This window comes from Malania oleifera, chromosome 12, assembly GCF_029873635.1.
Source record: "Malania oleifera isolate guangnan ecotype guangnan chromosome 12, ASM2987363v1, whole genome shotgun sequence".
Classification (NCBI taxonomy): domain Eukaryota; kingdom Viridiplantae; phylum Streptophyta; class Magnoliopsida; order Santalales; family Ximeniaceae; genus Malania; species Malania oleifera.
Window position 1 is genome coordinate 33,009,764 of NC_080428.1, and position 15,242 is coordinate 33,025,005.

At 35.3% G+C, this 15,242-nt stretch overlaps 1 pseudogene; it reads left to right on the forward strand.

The window, feature by feature from the left end:
- Positions 1–14,150: 14,150 nt before the first annotated feature.
- Positions 14,151–14,759, forward strand: LOC131143861 (beta-fructofuranosidase, insoluble isoenzyme 1-like; annotated as a pseudogene).
- The last annotated feature ends 483 nt before the right edge of the window (positions 14,760–15,242 follow it).

Genomic DNA, 15,242 nt, shown 5'->3' on the forward strand with positions numbered 1-15,242 from the left:
ACTATTTGTTCACTATACATAAATGAAAATAAAAAAAAAATAAAAAATAAAAATGATACTAAACATGCCCTTAAAGAAATGAGGAAAATAATTAACATGATAGGTGAATGCCCTATTTTGATTATGACAAATACTCTGGTATTTAATGTCTATCTAATTTGTGTGCAGGTTTATATTAGCAAACCAATTGATGACACGTGAAAACTTGAAGACTAAAGACCCTGAAGACTTATTGTAATTTATATTTTGTGTAATTTGAGTCTGTAATAGTAACTAGATATATCGGTCTGTAATAATCTCTGCATGTCATGCATGTAGGTATTTGTAAGCTCTCAAAATGATCGTAGATTGACCATAGAGACCGAATGACTTTAAGGCACTCTTCGGTCGACCGACGCCAGGTTTTTGGACGTACTTGAAAAGACCCTAGGTTCCTACACATTGTGCACAAAGTCACCATAATCACTTACATTGTCGGGGGAAAGAATTGAAATAAAATTGGACAAAATAGGGTAAGTATGTATCGAGGTCGGGCGACCGAACCTCAGGAGTTCAAAACTCCTCGGGTGGCCGAATTGTTGGAAAGTCAGCAGTTTGACCAGGCTTCGGGCGACCGAACATAAAATGACCCTATCGCCCTCAGGCGACCGAATCCTTAGAAGGTTACTTTTCACCAACTCGGGCTGCCGAACTTTTCAGTTCAAAAAGGGCTCGGGCGACTGAACTTGTTAGTTTGGTTAACCAAACTTTGTTTTGGGCACCCAAATCGCACGGAAAATATTTCTGACTTTTGATCAGGAAATCGAACCTAGACTCGGGATGCCGAATTGTTTAATAATGCTTTTTTTAACTGAGTCTATTCGGGCACTCGAACCTCAAACCGGGCACCCGAACTTCTCGGGTTAAATTAATTTTTACAGGGGTTAAAATTAAGTAAACTGGGTTAATTTTTCTAATTGGTTTTAAAACAAATTTAATAATACCCATAAAGTCTCCAACGGTTATAATTTTGTCATTCTCTATATATAGGGGCTCATTTGCAAAATAAAAAAGATATTAGCCAAAACTAATTAGCAAAAATCTTCTCTATCTCAAATACTCTTTTTGTCCAAATACTCTCAAATTTCTATTCCCTTGATACATTTTAGTATTGTGAGAGTATATTGGTTATGCTAGTGTATACTAGGTATTGCTAAAAACTCCCACTTGCTTGTGTGATTGAGATATTATTTTTGAGGAGTTTAGCTTCGGTTTATCCCACTAATTTTCATACTATAAATCTTGTGTTGGGATAACCTAGTAGTAAGCTTAGGATATTTGCATTGTTATTGCAAGTGTCTAAAAGCTTTGTTTTTTGTTGTGCAAAGATATTTTCAAACAAACAAAATATTTTCAAACTAGTAGTGTGCCTATTTCATTGAAGAAAATCTTCTTGAACTAGTTTAGATATCTGATTGATATATTTGGAATACTGATTTGCTATTGATTTGTGCTTTGCTTAAATTCCAAGGTATTGCTTGTTTAGAACACTCTTGAACATACTAGCGATCATATCTTGTTAAATGTTGCTAGCACAAAAATACACATCACTGAGCTTACATTTACCTACATTGTTGATGTGTATGTGATTGCATGTATCGGGTACATATCTGCTTTACATGAAAGCATAATCACTATGCCAGTTCTTATTGTGAAAAATACTGTTGTATTTCCAGCCATGACCTGAGGGGGTTTGATCTAGTCCGGAAGGATCAGGTTGGGGTCAGCCCTGTGAATTTGACCTAGGGTCTTCTTCGCCCCGCAAGGAGAATTTGTAAAGGTTGAGGTCAACCCTGTGCTAATTGACCTGATTGTATTAGGTGGCGCTCCACCCGTTAAGTGAGCATTAGTGGAATCCTCGGGCTTGCGAGTTAGAGGCGGGGACGTAGGCATAGTTGGCTGAACCCCGATAACATATCGTGCGTGTACTTTATATTCTCAACACTTTACAATTCTGCACGTGTATGTTATAGCGCATGATTTAATTTCTGCATATTATCTGTGCATTTGGGTTTGTGTATATAGAAAGACCCTAGGTTGTGAAATAATGTTGTTGATCTAGTTTAACCTAGGCAAAAGTTTTTTAATACCCAGTTCACCCCCCTCTTGGGAATACACCAAAGCTATTTTGTGACATTATGAAGTATTGAGTTTAATATACACTTTTTGATACACATTGTCATGACACTTAAATTTATAATGCATTTGTTTTTTTTTGTCAATGTCATAACATCAAGTTTCACTTGGTTTAGTTAATCATATTCATTGGTTTATAACCCCATAAGTAGTAAAATAGAAAATAAAAGCATGCATTCCAACAAACTATTTGCTAAGCAACACATCTCAACATTCAAAATTTTTTTTTTTTATCAAGATAAAGAAGCTCTCTTTACATTCATGAGGAACACCCACACAAATGTTATGATGTTTCACCTATATAATAGGTCTATGCAATTTACATATTTGATATCCCTAGTTACTCAAAGACTTGTTATTAACAATATCAATTACCTAGTTATATCAGATGCAACTAGTATGTATCACAAGGTATTAGCCAACTTTAGTTGTCGTTGCATGACTAAAAATTATGCTAGAAGTTGGAAATCTGTGAGTTCTTCTCAATCCAAGGGCATGTTAGTCAATCATTACAAAAACATACCAAATAACTACTTTATTGGTCAAAATGTCAACCAACTGCCCATGTCCCTAGTTAATATGCCCAAAACTAGTTTTAAAATTGAGTATGGTTAGAGAAATGATCCTAATTATGTTCACTTCTAACCATCTTGATTGTCCAATGAGACAATCCAACAACCATCAAATGAGAAATCTATGTGGTTCCCACAAGCATTATAATTAGTAATCTAAAACTCATAAGATATTTCATGACATATGACATTGTCTCAATAAGGTCAAGTGATCAAAGGACTAACACACATCTTGTTGTTGACTATTAGATTGTAAATTCAATGATGAATTATCATGCCCCGAACCCGGAAATGGGACCCAGGGGTGAAAATGTAAACCAACTAGTCCCTGTATCATACAAATCATCCACAGATACAGTACAAAGGATGAGGGTCCGACCTCGTGGGGTTCCTAGGCAATACACATCCAAACATAACAGATCATACGCAGCGGAATAAGGTCTTACTACATACATACAGTACCATACCAGAGTCTATACAAGAGCAGAAACAAGGCTTTATCACAAATGTACAAACGGGCGCTCAAAGCATCTCAAAATGGCAACCCACCAAAATACAGTCCTAGCATTTACCCAAGCGTTAATTGCAGTACACCGGCCACTACGCTCCCTACACCAGGACGCTAGTTCCGGTTACTCGAAGGACTTGTAAAAATGTACGTATAGTAGGGGTGATACACCTCTCAGTAAGGAAGAACACATGTTCTATCAGTGTGTGACATTTGAGTGTTATCATGATGCAACATACACGCAGTTAAATACAGTTCCAATACTAATTTTACACAGTGCATACAAGAACACAAACACATGATCAGCAATCCCAGTGTCGTCACACCCATCATCCCAAAGCCAGCCCGCGACATACGGCGTTGGCCTATAGCCAACCCGTGAACACGGCGCCACCGGCACATGGCTAGTCCCCGACTCCCATGGCATCGTACCGGCACTAACTGGTGGATCCACACCCTTCAGCCTAATCTACTGGAATAGGCTCACGCCCTCAGATATAGAGCCAGACCTCTACCAATCTATGGCCAGCGATTTCATACGCCCTCGGATATAGAGCCGGACACTCTTAGTACCTGGAACAATTCGGAACAGCGTTCTTACTAGCATTTCAACATATCACACACACATGCATGCTTATATAACCAAACAAATCACACCCATTTGGTAATCTAAAATCATGGTTTTCCAACATATACAGTTTAAAACAAGTAAACGCACGACCATCCCTATAACACAGTATAAATCAACATATAAATAGGTTTTCAACAAAACTAGGGATGTAGCCTGTTGCCCCCTTTTTCCTAAAACTGCAATCATGAAAAACCCATAGTTTTCCCCATTAGATCCCCCCAAATGAGTAGCCAAAACACACACAAGATCGTGGACCATAGTTCCACCAAGTCCGATTTAAAAAATAATCGATATAAACACAATTCCCCTTACCTTTTCCCAAATAGCAAATCTCGAACTCTAAAGCCCCTAGACAACAAATCGAGTTCCAAAACCTACAATCAACAGTACAAAAGATACTCACAACACTATTCTCTACTAAACTACTGGATCATAATTGAAAATCGAGCCTTACCTCGATTTTAAGTCGAAACCCGAAAATCTCCAAACCGAGATTTCGATCTGTAGAACTTGTAGAGAATCCTTCCACGATCCTCGTGGTAACTTCAGATTTATGATTCTAATGACGAATGACGAAGAAATCTAGAGAGATAGAGAGTAGGGAGAGTTCTAGAGAGAGAGAGAGAGACGGAGATAGGATTAGAGTTTTCCTAGCTTGGAAGTAAAGAGATTCCTATTCGTCGATGAAATGGCGTCCTCATCGACGAATCTGCCATTGCCTTCATCGACGAAGCGGTGGCCTTGTCAACGAGCCTGAGATCCCCGGTTTTCCCGAAATCTTTTGGCTTCTCCTTGTCAACGAGCCTCTGAATTTTGTCGACGAGATATACAAGGCCTTCGTCGACAAGATATACAAGGCCTTCGTCGACGAAGCCTATTCAAATACCAATTTTACCCCTCTCTTATTTACTTAAACCCACCTATCACGGTTCTGGTTCTTACATGAATAGTAAGGCATACCTTGAAAGATGTGTATCTATTTGGACAACCTTTATACATTTTCCCAAAGAAGAAGCAATTAAATGCAACTAGTTAACCAAGTGCTTTCTTAAAAAGTGGAGTAAAGGGAAGAAATGCCAATCTCATTTATCTGAGTTTCATTCTCTTGATGGGGAGTTGTCATATCAATTTCCCAATAGCAAGTCAAGAAAGATGCAAGAATATACCTTATTTGCCCGAATCTCATTCGCTTAAGTGAGCATCGTGAAGAAGGCAAAGAGATAAAAACATTCAATTGAATGAGCTTACTTAGAATCCAAGTACAAAATCATTACCCAAAGAAAGCGAATGATGTAGGTGATTAAAAGCACTACATATTGATGCCTAGATTAATCATAAAGAAGTGATCTAGCCTCATCTTCATCTATTGGGAGACATGTTATTTGTTGAATGGAGCATAACATCTAAAGATTTGAAGGATTGAGACGAAGAAGATATCTCTCGTGTCAAGCACATGGAGAAAATCTACAAGCTCTCGAGGAAAGGATGGAATCTCTAGAAAATCAAATGCAATTAGGTTTTTCTGAGGAGGTCGAAGCCGATTACTTGACTACTAAGTTGGAGATTCAAGTGTGGGAGAATAGGGAAGTATCTCACCTAGGACAAATTGCAAAAAATAAAAATAAAAATTGGTTGATTGAGGAGGATCAAAATTCAAAATTCTTCCATTCAGTTATCAATTAGAGACGAAATAAGGGCCGTATAGACGATATGGTTCTAAATGATGGGAGGATATTGGATGGTGCAGAAGAAATACATAATGAAGCCGTTGTTTTTTTTTTTTTTTTTTAGAATTTTTTCTCAGAGGCTTCAGTGGTTGAACCTTGTGATATCTTCGAATTAATTCAAAGACAGATTTCAGATGCTGATAATAATTTTCTCTACTTCAATTCGATGGAAGAAGAAGTTAAAAAAACGGTGTTCTCTATTCCTAAAGAAAGCAGTCCATGACCAGATGAGTTTGACTCTAAATTTTATATTTCTTGTTGGGACATTGTTAAAAAAAATGTCTTGGATGCGGCAAAGAATTTTTTTCAGGGCACTCTGTTGGCCTAACAAGGTCTTTCAATTGGTTTTGGTGATAACAAACAAAGGATGATTTAACTTGAAAAAGGTTGAGTTTTGGTGTTTCAGGAAATATGGATCAAGTGTGGTTCAAAGCAAAGTTCAAAAATAGCCCAACTCAAACAAATTGTTCAAAGAATTTCAAAAGCAAAGAGAACTTAAGCATGAAGCATTAGGAAACATATTTGTAAGTATTTCAAAAGGCAAAATATCATTTGAAATATATTTTGAAGCTTTTTGAAAGAGATTATAAAGATTTAAAGACCTATTTAAATATATTAAATTGAATTTTTATAAAGATCATGAGAGAGCAAAATAGTGGGAGAGCAAAATAGTTTTAAAGAAAGACATTTTATAAAACAGATTTTTAATAGTTCAGATGACTGAAGTAGAGACTTCAGATGACTGAACTTTAAGTTCAGACATCTGAAGAATTACTTTAGACGTCTGAAGATTAAGTGCAGACGTCTGAAGAATTTACAGAACAGGCAGAGAGTTTCAGTAGCAAGTTTAGACGTCTGAACTTGCGACTTCAGACATCTGAACCTGCGACCTCAAACATCTGAACCCTGACTTTAGACATCTGACCCTGTATCCAGTTCTATTTATCAAGGGTTTCAGGAACTTCAGACATCTGACCTCGACTCTTCAGACGTCTGAACACTGTCCAACGGGCAAAAATTTTAAAACTCTTATTTTTAAATTATAGCCATTTGAAACCCAAATTTTCTAATATCTTGGGAAATTTTTTAAGGAAACTCTTGCAACAAGGAAACCTACTTAGAAGCCTATAAATACATGGTTCTTGTGAATTAAAAAAGATATCCCAAGCATTGAAATTTTCTCAAAGCTCTCTTGCTCTCAAAATCTCTTTTACTCAATCTCTTGCAAAGCTGAAAGTATTGTTGTTCTGATCTTTTGTTCATTAAATCTTGAAGAATTCTTGATTTCTCATCTGGAGAAAAGGATTTTGGTGAATTCTTTGAAAAGCTTCAAAAGTTTATTTCATTCTTGATATTTTATCTTTTGAAGTACATAGTTTTTATTTGTACTAATCTGCTCTTTGTGTGAGCTTCTCTTGTACACCAGATTTTGATATTTCTCTTGTAGATTTTGAACGATTCCAGGCCGTTGGAACATTGACCAAATAAGGGCATATTGTTTGGAGAAGGCGGGCTCTAGCCTTGACTAAAGGAGTGGTTGTAAACAGGCGTTGTTCCACCTGGTAACGGAACTGCTATAGTGGAAACCTTTGGTATTTTGCTAAGAGCGAGGACGTAGGTTGTGTTGAAGCCGAACCTCGTAAAAATCTTGTGTCTTTCTCTCTATTTTATATACTATACATGCTGTGTTGTATAATTTCAAAGTGCAGGTCACAAGTTCCAAAGAGAAAAAAACAAAGACTCTTGGTATTTAGAAAGTACGTTTTGATTAATCGTTTGCGGAAACCCAAACGGGAGTACGTTGGTTAATCTGCGGAAATCTTAATCAAGAGAAGCGCATACTAAAAGCTAATTCAAAGAAGGTGATAAACATTCACACGGAAATCAACAAAAGCAAAATTATCCTTGATTGAGTGATTGAATTATTTTAGCTTTATTGATTATCTTGTTCATTTAAATTACAAGTATTCAAAAGTGTGCTTATAAATTATCTGTTGTGCTTTCTTTAGTATCTTAAAAAAAAGGATTAAAAATCATCAAAATAAAAAAATTCCAATTCACCCCCCCTCTTGGGAAGCTATTCCTAATTTCACACTCCTCTTTACCAATTCTTTTCCTCTTCGTTTATTGTTTTAATTCCATAGGTGGACAATCCTTCTAACTTTGATAAATTTCGGCCTATTAGTTTGTGCTCTGTGGCTTACAATTTTTTTTTTCAAGATTATTGTTTTTAGGCTAACTAAGATTGTTGATAAGTTGGTCTCACATAAGCAAAGTGCTTTTATTCCTGAGTGTAGTATTTTTGAGAATATTATGCTTGCACAGGAAATGATTTATTCTTTGCACAAAAAAATGGCTAGCGGCAATGTGATGGTAAAACTAGATATGGCTAAGGCTTATGACGGAGTGAATTGGAATTTTCTTCTGAAAGTTCTTAAGGCTTTTGGTTTCTTTGAGAGGTTTTGCAAGCTTATAAAAAATTGTGTGGAGTCCTCGTGATTTTTCGTTATGATGAATGAAACTTTTAAAGGGTTTTTTCAATCAACTAGAGGCGTGAGGCAAGGGGATCCACTTTCTCCTTATTTATTCATCATAATGGATGAGGTTTTGATAAGGTTGCTTACGAAAAACTATGAGACAAGTCGTATTGGATAATTTAATCATCTAATTGGGCCCCCTTTGGTTTCGCATTTGCTTTATGTTGATGATATTCTTATTTTTGCAAATGATGGGAAAAAGTTTATTAGAAATTTGGTTTACACTAAGGAGATGTATGAGAAGTGGTCGAGTAAAAAAATCAGTAAGACAAAGTCTGCCTTATTCATTTCAAAATACATTACTCCTGCTCAGAAACGTGGGTTATTGAGAATTACAGGTTTCATGGAAGGTAAATTCCCAGTTACGTATTTTGATGCGCCTTTGGTTTCTGGAAAATTGTCTTTCAGGATCATGGAGCCTCTTGTAGAGAACATTAGGAAGAAAATTGCAGGGTGAAAATTTAAGTTGCTCTCGCAAGCTGGAAGTTTGATTTTATTAAGACATGTGTTGTTTAGCATGCCGATACATTTGATGCCGGTTAATAATTTTTCATAGGTCACATTCTCTCGCATCAACTCTCTTCTTGCTAATTTTTTATGAGGAGAGGTGAAAGGTAAAAGGAAGATTCATTGGCACTCTTGGGAGAAAATTTGTAAACACACCTCGGAAGGGGGTATGGGCTTGAGAAATTTTAAAGAAGTCCAAAAATCGCTTCTCATTAAATTTGCCTTCAGACTACTTACTTCTAACAATCTATGATCAGGTTTTTTCAGGACTAAATATTGTAGAAATGATTATTTATTAATAAGGAAGGGGAGACCAAATGACTCTTGGTTCTGGAGATTAATGATGACCACCATTCTAGAAGTTATGGATAATGTTAAAATTTTGGTGAGAGGTGGGAACTCTTCTTTTTTGTTCGATGAGTGGCTTACACCAGGCCCGTTAGCGGTGCACATTGAGTGTTGAATCAAGTGTCATCCCAAGAGGGAGGGGGGGGGGGTGAATTCGGTATTTAAAAAATTCTAAGGCACTTAGTTACCTCTTAAACTCTTCTTATAAATTTACCAACAATTTCTTGTTACTTAATTATGTATGTGTACGGCTATTCAATCTATGCATGCAATATACACAATTTAAATGCAATGCTGAAAATAAAGAGTGAAGGGAAGAAAGAGGACAAACGCAGTTTTACGAGGTTCAGCCGACTTGGCCTACGTCCTCGCCTTGAGCAACCACTCAAGGATTCACTAAAAACCTACTCCTTAAAGTGGGACGGAGCTTCTCTTACAATCCGCTGCTTACAAGAGGCACAGCTTCCTCCCACTCCGCTGCGTACAAGAGATACAACTCTCTCTTCACACACCAAACCGTGTATACAATAAAATCTGGAAAACAACACTCAAAACAATGCTTCTAATGAAAGCTTGTGAGTACAATTCAATTTCCTAGCACATTAACATATGATATAACTTGAAGCTTATGAATGCATGAAAAACGATACAATCGTTTGATGTATGATATGCTTCAATACACAATTTCTTATTTAATCAAAAACTCCCAAGTAAAAAGATATTTGAAATGCCTTGGAGTCAACTAGGGTTCTTGATTCACTTTGTAAAGATGCACAAGTATGTTTGATGTGAGCTATTTAACAAAAACTTTGACTTGAATACAAACTCAATAAAAATCACAAAGTTTCTTTCAAGGTTTAATCTTTTAATCAAACTAGGTTTTTCAATAAAAAGCCCTATGAACAATATATATGTATATTTATATACTCTTGAATCAAAAATCAATCAACCGAGCTAACAAGACTTTCTTAAGAAATGATCTTTTCAAAAATCAACTTTTATACGTGTATGCACACTCACGATCAAAACCTCTTTCTAATGATAATCAAGAAAAACACGTAATGAGATGAGAGGTTCTTGAAAAATAATAACTTGAAAGATCAAACCTCAATACTGGATTGAAGTTCAGTTGAATGAAAGAATGCCCTTTGATTTTCAGAAGAGATTTTCCCAAAGAAGATGGAAGAAGATTGCAGTGCAGACAATCAGCTCTAGGGTTTTCTCAAATCTTGCAATGAGGTGTGTTCTTTTCTTGTTGTGTGTCTTCGCTTCTTTTTAGGGTTTAGATAATCAGTATAGATAGTGTATAACCCTTAGGATTAATCTCAGTCGTTGGATCAATAAGATAGCTCGCGAGTTCTTTTAATAAAAAACACGTTTTTAACATTCCCACGACTTCAGGCGCTTGAGGGTAAAAGTCCAGGCGACCGAAGTTCCTTAAGCCTTGAAAAATCACGTTGGAACACAGGGTCAGGCGACCGAAGTGGTGACTTCAGGCTCCTGAAGTGACTTCAGGCGCCTAAGGTTCCAGGGTTAGGCAAGCGAAGAGCCTCGGCCAGATTCTGTCTTTCCCATTTAATTCTTTAGGCTACCAAACTTAATCTTCAGGCAACCAAAGAAAATCTTCAGGCGCCTAAGGTTGAGTTTAGGATACCAAAGTCCCCTTTTTCTCAAATTTTCTTTTCTAATTTAAAAATCTGCTTTGCTCCTTTTCTTGGGTCTTTTAAAAAACATATTTTTCATGATTTTGAAAACATTTCTAAGTCCATGAGAGTTTCCTAATGATGTACATTAAATGCATGAATCCTAAAATCATTCTAAATTATATTGAGCCTCAAATTAAATCATACGAAAATGTAAGTACATGAGATCTAAATACCCATTCCCAAGATATTCTTGAACTTTGCCGCTTGCATCTTGATTCTCGTACTCTTTGAGTTCCATGGTGCTTTCTAAAATGTATAAGCTTTACTTTATGGATTCCATGACTCGTTATCTTTCCGTGCATGCCCAGTGTAAGTCTTGTTCACAAACTCAATGCACAGATCAAATATCAAGTAATTTGTCATTATCAAAACAGGATTGGACTCGTAGAGTCAACATTAAGGATATTTCGAACAAGAAGCTGTGTATTAAGGATTGCTGGCTGAATAACAACTGGAACTCATATTTATTAATGGAATTGGTTGGGGCTGACAGAACAATGGAAATCTTGCATAATGGGCCAGCTGGTAAAAGTGGTCAGGATATATTCATTTGGAAGCCTACCATTGACGGCAAGTTCTCTACAAAAACGACACAGGAGGCCGTGAGGAGCATAAGTGATAATTTTGAGTGGAATGACTGGTTTTGACATTCTCTGTTGCCCTGAAGAATCTCAATTTGTTTATGGAAAACCTGGTTTAAATGCTTGACAGTAGATGATAGAATTCAGGCCAAAGAAATATTGATGGCTTCGGCTTGAGATTGCTACGTGCAGAGAAGACAGGAAAACACTGATCACATTCTTTCTTTAGGCGGGTGGATTTAGAGGTTTGGCGTCGGGTTAGTGTGGTGTTAGGGATTCCTTTCCAACAATTCCTTCCTTGGAAAAACAGAATTGCAAACTGGTTCCATTATGCTTGAAAATCATCTATTAAAGGCATTTTAATCGGTCTGATTCCGTGTTTGATTTGGTGGTGCCTCTAGAATCGAAGATGCAAAGCGAGAATGGAAGGAGTTTATCAAAGTGTGGATCAGAACTGGAGAAGTGTTCGCTACTGAGTTAGTTCTTTAGTTGAGAGCTCTAATTCTTTTCGAAAATTGAAAATATCAAACATTACGATTTTGAAAGAGTTTCAAATTCAGCATTAGGGAGTTTGCGTCAGGCCTGAAAAAATTATTTCGTGGGTTAAACCCTAGCAGGGTGGATAAAACTTAATTGTGATGGGAGCTGTAGGGGCAATCGGGGTACTTCAGGAGGTGGAGGAATTATTCGGGACTGCCATGACATAGTGAAAGTGGCTTTTTCAAACTATTTTGGCAATAGTATGAACAGTAGTGCGGAATTAAAAGCAATTTTGGAAGGAATTTGTTTATGCTAACGATTTCATTATTTTAATGTGATTATTGAAAGTGATTTGCGAATTGTTATTGATTGGTTTCGGAAAGGTAGATGTACCTTGTGGTATTTTTGAGATTTTTGGGAGGATCTCGTGATAGAGTTAGAAGGAGTGAACTTTATGATGATCTATCAATATAGGGAAGACAATGGTACGACTGATTTTCTCGCTAGAGAAGGAGAAATGAGAAACAATGTCATCTACGAAGAACATCTTTTACCACGTTCTCTAAAAGATATCCTTTGGATGGATAGGTTGAGTCTCACTTCCTTTCATCGTTAGTTCATCCTCTCAATTTCTATTAGGTTGGTTTAGATCTTTTGATTGTAGCTTATTTTATTATTTTTATTTTTGATAGAACTATTTAGATTTGTTTCTTATTTAGTTTTGTTTGAATTTGTAGTCCCGTTTTGGTTGGTTGTTGGTGTTATTTTTGGGGAGACCCTTAATATTTTTTTATCTGTAAACTCCCAATGCTTGTCTTGTAACCACGATATTTCTTTGTCAAAAGTAAGAGTATAACAATAAATAATTGGAGGTACTGCCCTCCTTAAGTGAAAAAGAAAAGAAAAAAGAAAAAGGAAAGTTTCAACATCTTTTGCTTAAATTGCTTCTAAGGCTGACTATAAGAATACTCCAAACGAAGATTGTATGAGAAAAAAGAAATAAATAAAAATCAATTGCAATAAAAGAGCCATAATTGTGGAGATTCTATTAAAGTTAGGATATTATATTATATTTATTGGGCATTTTGATGTTAACTTCATTTAAGGGCTTGTTTAGGGGAGTTTTTTGTAGCTTGAAGTGTGACTTGAAAAAGGGATATAAATATGTGTAAGTTTTAATGTTAAAGAGCCTTGAATTGAATATTGAAACTTATATGGTGCCTACTACAATAGGCCAGAAAACTCTCTCTCTCTCTCTCCTATTCTTCTCTCTCTTACTTTTTTTTATTTGAGCTTATTCATCCCCTTTCTTTCCCTCTTCTTTTTACAAACTTCTATGATTCTAGGAATCCTTTTTCTCCCATTTCATATATCCATTACCAATCACCAACCGCATCATCATTAAAAGGGTGCTTGATTACGTTTTGACTAAATAATATCATAGAAATTTCCTAAAATATATTATTATATTGGATTAGATTTTATGATATACTTGAATGGTGTAAAATGGAATGAATTGGTCTTTGTAATCTTATATGCTTGTTATGTACTTTCTCGTTTCATTTTTAACCCATTCGATTTTATCGTGCCAAGCATTACATTTGAGTGCAAGGGCAGCACATTTAAGAGGAGTTTTCAACTAAAATATTAAAAAAAATTTAAAAAGCACAAATATGAAGGAAATTAGAAAAATTTACACAAATGTACCCAACCGACTTTCCAAAAGTCGGTTTGGGCTTTAAAAAAAAAAAAAAAGTCAGCCGCAATTCTTGACTGCCGAACTAAAATTAAAAAATAAAAATTGAGAATCGACTTTCTAAAAGTCGGTTTGGGTTTTAAAATTAAAAAAAAAAAAAGTCAACCACAATTCTTGACTGCCAAAATAAAGATAAAAAACAAAAATTGAGAACCCATTTTTCGAAAGTCATCCCCCCAAAAACCAAATCCCAACCCCCCACCCAAAATTAAATAATAAAATATATATTATTTTTAATTTAAATAATAATAAAATATATATTATTTTTCAAATTTTAAGATTTAAATAAAAATTTGTAAATAAAAAAAATATTTTTAAGTGTCATTTAACATAAAAAAATATTTTCTACTTTTTATTTATTTTTCAAATGAATTAAAAAAAAGTAAATTAATTTTTTAATTTCAAAAAATTATATAAAAAATGAATACAATAACAAAAAAATTGAAATAATTTACTTTTGAGAATAATAAGACAAAAAAGACATCTTATTTTCTAATTACATAAAAAAATTATTTAAAAAAACTAACTTCCATTTTTTCCCAAAATAAAAAATTTATTTTTAATTTTAATTAATTTTTCTTTTCCCTGCTATTCTAGTTTTCTTTCAAACCAAATAGGACCAATGTACTACAATGGAATTTATTATCTCTTTTACCAGTACAACCCGAAGGGAGCTGTGTGGGGCAACATCGTTTGGGCTCACTCCATCTCTAAGGATCTCATCAACTGGGTCACCCTTGACCCGATTATCTACCCGTCCAAGCCCTTCGATATAAATGGGTGCTGGTCCGGATCTGCCACCATCCTCTTGGGCAACAAACCCGTCATCCTTTACACCAGACTCGACCCCCAAAACAGGCAGGTCCAAAACTACGTCGTACCCGCTAACCTATCTAATCCGTATCTCCGTGAATAGATCAAACCCGACAACAACCCCCTTGTGGTTCCCACCCCGAACATGAACACGAGCGCATTCCGTGACCCCACCACGGGCTGGATCGGGCGAGACGAGCATTGGAGAATGGTCGTCGGCAGCCGAAGGAAGCATCGGGGAATGACCTACTTGTACCAAACCAAAGATTTCGTGAATTGGGTTAAGGCGAAGCACCCACTCCACTCTACTCCGAAAATCGGAATGTGGGAATGCCTGAATTTTTACCCAGTTGCGGTGCGCAGGCGGCACGGATTGGACACATCGGTGATGAGAGAACACGTGAAGCACGTGTTATAATTTTTTGATTTCATTACATTTTTCTTCCATTCCATTATTTTATTCTAATTGTTTTTTGTGCCTAGATTTTTGTGCAAGTTTTTTGTTTTGTTTTATTTTTTTTAATCCAAACCGATTTTTGAAAAGTCGGTTAGGTAAGAAATATTAAATTTTAAAATTTTCCTATATAAAATATACATAAAATAATATGTTAAATATTTTTTCTTTTCTTAATTATATATTAAATAAATTTTTTTATGTAATTAGGAAGTAAAATGTCATTTTTTGTCTTAATATTTCCAAAAGTAAATTATTTCAAAATTTTTTGTTATTGTATTCATTTTAATATAATTTTTTGAAATTAAAAATTAACTTACTTTTTTTAATTCATTTGAAAAATAAATAAATTGTAAAAAATATTTTTGTATTAAATGACACTTAAAAATATACTTTTTATTTATAACTTTTTATTTAAATATTAAAATTTGAAAAATAATATATATT